This window comes from Lipotes vexillifer, unplaced genomic scaffold (assembly GCF_000442215.2).
Source record: "Lipotes vexillifer unplaced genomic scaffold, Lipotes_vexillifer_v1.1 scaffold109, whole genome shotgun sequence".
In the NCBI taxonomy this organism is placed as follows: domain Eukaryota; kingdom Metazoa; phylum Chordata; class Mammalia; order Artiodactyla; family Lipotidae; genus Lipotes; species Lipotes vexillifer.
The window spans coordinates 1,581,089-1,586,037 of record NW_006790015.1 but is presented as its reverse complement, the minus strand read 5'-3'; positions in this window follow the sequence as shown (position 1 = coordinate 1,586,037).

Genomic DNA, 4,949 nt, shown 5'->3' with positions numbered 1-4,949 from the left:
ACTCAAACCAGACAGGCTGAGTGAAGCCAACGCCCCCATCCCCGCCCTTTGAGGTAGAGCGTCATCCCTGGAGGACACTGAATGCAGACCCCGTGTCTCTACTGGATTAGCCGGGTCAGAGAGCAATCTCACACCCATTTCCAGGCTCCTGGCTCTGAGCTGAGGTAGTCCTTTGTCTCTTCTCCTGCAGGAAGGAGGCGAGATTCCTGGATCAGGAGGACCTTGGGAGGGAACCGCCTCAGGAGGCAGAGGAACCACTTTCCCATGGTGTCTCTGGCTCAGCATCACAGGCTGCACAAATGTCTGCTGGTGGGTGGGAGGTCAACATATGTGTCCTTAGCCCTGCTTCTTAAGGAGCCCCCTTCAGCCTGCTGAAGGGGGTGGTCTGTCTGCCCATTTAGACTGTAAGCAACTTAAAGGCAGGCTTTGGACCTTCTAATTCCTCCATCTATCCTCACTGTGCCAGGACAGAGCTCCTGTAGGATGTGGATTCTGTGGTGTACCTCTCATCCTTCCTCCTGCATCTCTCCCACCAGCTGATCCAGCTCCGACTTTCCAGCCTTTTGGAAAGTTATTGAACATGTTTTCTGTTTTCTGTCTGACTATGGGGATAAACTCACATTACAAGAGGAGAGATTTAAATTAGACAGTGCTCAGCAGTTTTGTCTGCAAAGGCTCTAGACCTTGGGCTGTTACCAAGGGCTGAGATATTTTGTTCTCAAGATACATTTCTAAAAGAAAGGCGTGCCGTTTCTTTTGGGGACTGTGTCGGTTAGGAATCTTTGAGACAGAAGAGATAGAAATCTAATTTAAATTGGTCTAGGCGAAAAAGGGGGGGATATTTATAAGTTCACATAACCAAAGAGGACAAAGTAGACTGACTTCAAGCATTGCTGAGTCCGGGGGCTCCAATGATGTCACTAGGATGTCGGCTATGGGGACAAGTAATGAGTACAATACTTTTTGGAGGTGGTGGGAGGGATAAGGAAAGAAAAGAAAGAGAGAGAGAGAGAGAGAGACTTTTACCCTGCAACACAGAAGCAACCCCTCCACTCTAGTCAGATGCTCTGAATATTGCTGGCGAGGCTGCACATGAGATGGGAAGAGTTAATAGCTCTTTTCTTTCAGGCTGCCAAACTCAGACCTTCCTCTGTTAACCATCAGTCTAGAGATTCACTTCAAGAGCAGAGAAGATCTACACACTCAGACTGGTTTCTAAAGAGCCCCGAGCACACACCACACACACACACACACACACACACACACACACACACACACACACCTGTCACAGCTGTGAAGGATCTGATGTCCCTCTGCAGGTGGTTTCTGGCTTTTGGAGAAGGTCTAAGGGTCACAGAAGACGGAGGTGTTACTGGGGGCTGGGAGCTGGCAAGCAGACCTAACCATGAACTAGGGGCAGCTGACTATAACAACACTTTTGTGGCTGGGAGAATTCCTTGTCTAATTCCTTCTTTCTACACAGGGGAAACAGAGTGCCAGGGCAGAGAAAGGACTTGCATAAAGCCACTCAGTGAGACAGCAGTGGGCAGAGGTTCGCCACCAGCTGACTCCTGGGGCAGTGCTCCTTGCTCCCTCTTTCCCCCATAGCTGCCCAGGGCTGGGCTAGAGATGGGGTAAGAAGGGGAGCTGCAGAGAAGTAACTCAGTACAATTGCAGCTGGGCCATGCTACCTGACGGGCCCAATTGCCCCAAACATTTCCTTACCTGCATCTTTCTTCTGCCAAGAGCCTAGGTGCTATAGACTGAATGTCTGTGTCCCCCACAAAATTCACATGTTGAAACCTAACCCCCAGTGTAATGGTGGAGCCCTCATGAATAGGATTAGTGCCCTTATAAATGAGACCCCAGGGAGCTCTCTCACCCCTTCTACCATGTGAGGTTACAGTGAAAAGAAAGCTTATGAACGAGGAAGGGGGCTCTCACCAGACGCTGAATCTGCCAGCACCTTGATCTTATATTTCCCAGTTTCCAGAACTAAAAGAAATAAATTTTTGTTGTTTCATCCATCCAATCTACGGTATTTATTCTATTACAGCAACCTGAGTGGACTAAGACACTGGCGGGGGGGTAGTTGAGCAGTTAACCAGTCCCCCAGCTCTGCCCAGAACACTCCTCATCTTCCCTCTCATGGCTGATTCATTCTTATCCCTCAAAGCATTAGCCCAGAACCACCTTCTCCAGGAAGCTCTCTCCTCAACTGAGTGTACCTGCCATGTTCCCAGAGCACCCAGGTCTCCATGCTGGATCAGTCGCCACATCACCCTAGGGGCCTGTGACTGTGTCTGTTTCTCTCCCTGCACTGTACGCTCCTCAAAGGTGGGATTTGTCTTGTCCACTGTGCTTCCCCACCTCCCAGCAGAAAGCTTAGTTTTACCTGCACAGTCCCATTTCATCTTCACAGCAATCCTATGAGGTGGACATGAAAAACCATGAGAGATGAAGCAACTTGGCTGAGTAGCAAAAGACTGAGGTGGGATTGAATCCAGGCAATTTGATCCCAGGGACTGGACTCCAGACCATTGTGAGCCCATGCCTTCAATGAAGACTTGCTGAGTGAGGTAAGGGTCTTCCTTCTTCCTTTGTAGCCAGCACGGCCAGCACCCAGCACCCCCTGCCTAGGGTCTGATGCTGGAGAGACCAACACTGCCGCCACAGCCATCTTTACGGGGGAGGGTCATTAAGTGCCATGCACTGTGCTCAGAATTTTACATATGTTGTAGTAGTTTCCTATTGCTACTGAAACAAATTACCCTGAACGTAGGGGCTTCAAATAACACAAATTTATTTTCTTACAGTTCTGGAGATCGAAAGTCTAATATGTATTTCATTGGGTTAAAATCAAGGTGAGCCCCAGTTCCTCATCTGTAAAATGAAAGGGGAGGATGACTCCATCTCAAAGGTTCTTCCCTGGTCTAAACCTCTGGGTTCATAAGGAGGGCAGTGAACTCCTGGTATTTGGCAAGGATGGCAGACGGTGCAGGACATGAGAGGAGACTGGTGGTTGAGAGAAGAAATAAGAAATAGGTGCTGGGGCTTCCCTGGTGGCGCAGTGGTTGAGAGTCCGCCTGCCGATGCAGGGGACGTGGGTTTGTGCCCCGGTCCAGGAGGATCCCACATGGCACGGAGCAACTAAGCCCGTGCACCACAACTACTGAGCCTGAGCTCTAGAACCCGCAAGCCACAACTACTGAGCCCACTTGCCACAACTACTGAAGCCTGCGTGCCTAGAGCCCGTGCTCACAACAAGAGAAGCCACGACAATGAGAAGCCCGCGCACCTCAATAGCCCCCGCTCACCACAACTAGGGAAAGCCCGCACGCAGCAACGAAGACCCAACACAGCCCCCCACCAAAAACAAACAAACAAATAAATAAATAAATAAATAGGGCTTCCCTGGTGGTGCAGTGGTTAAGAATCCACCTACCAATGCAGGGGACACAGGTTCGTGTCCTGGACCGGGAAGATCCCACATGCCATGGAGCAACTAAGCCCATGCGCCACAACTACTGAGCCTGTGCTCTAGAGCCTGTGAGCCACAATTACTGAGCCCACATGCTACAACTACTGAAGCCCATGTGCCTAGAGCCCGTGCTCCGCAACAAGAGACGGCACTGCAATGAGAAGCTCGCACACCGTAACGAAGAGTAGCCCCTGCTCGCCGCAACTAGAGAAATCCCGCGCGCAGCAGCAAAGACCCAATGCAGCCAAAAATAATAAAATAAATAAATTTATAATAAATAAATATTTTTTAAAAAGGGCAGAAGATCTGAAAAGACATTTTTCCAAAGAAGACATTCAGATGGCCAACAGGGACATGAAAAGATGCTCAACATCATTAATCTTTGGAGAAATTGAAATCAAAACCACAATGAGATATCACCTCACACCTGTCAGAATGGCTATCATCAAAATGTTTAATGGGGACAGAGTTTCAGTTTAGGAAGGTGAAAAATTCAGGAGATGGATGATGGTGAGAGTTGCACAACAATGTGAATGTACAGTTCAGTGCCACTGAACTGTACAGCTAAATATGGTTAAAATAGCATGTTTTATATTATGTGACATTTACCACAATTAAAAAAAAATTTAAAAAAAGATCACACATAACAAATGTTGGCAAGAATGTGGAGAAAAGGGAACCCTGATGCACAGTCAGGGGGAATATAAACTGGTACAGCCATTATGGAAAACAGTGTGGAGGTTCCTCAGAAAACTAAAAATAGACCTACCATATGATCCAGTAATTCCATCCCTGGGTGTACCTCCAAAGACAATGAAAACACTAATTCAAAAAAAACATATGCACTCCAATGTTCATAGCAGCTTTATTTACAGTTGCCAAGTTATGGAAGCAACCTAAGCGCTTATCAACAGACGAATGGATAAAAAAGATGTTGTATATATAGACAACGAAATGATACTCAGCTATAAAGAAGAATGAAATTTTGCCATTTGCAACAGCGTGGATGGACCCAGAGGGTATTATGCTTAGTGAAATAAGTCAGACAGAGAAAGACAAATACTATATGTTTTCACTTATATGTAGAACTTAGAAAATAAAATAAATGAACGATATAACAAAATAGAAATAGACTCAGAGATGCAGAGAACAAGCTAGTGGTTGCCAGTGGGGAGAGGGATGGGGGAGGTGCAAGATAGAGGTAAGGGATTAAGAGGTGTACCACAAGGTATAAAATAATAAGGTACAAGGATGCAATATATGGCATAGGGAATACGGCTAATATTTTAAAGTAACTTTAAATTCAATCACTATGTTGTACACCTGAAACTAAAATAATATTGTAAATCAAGTATACTTCAATTGAAAATTAAAAATCGGGCTTCCCTGGTGGCGCAGTGGTTGAGAGTCCACCTGCCGATGCAGGGGACACGGGTTCGTGCCCCGGTCCGGGAAGATCCCACATGCC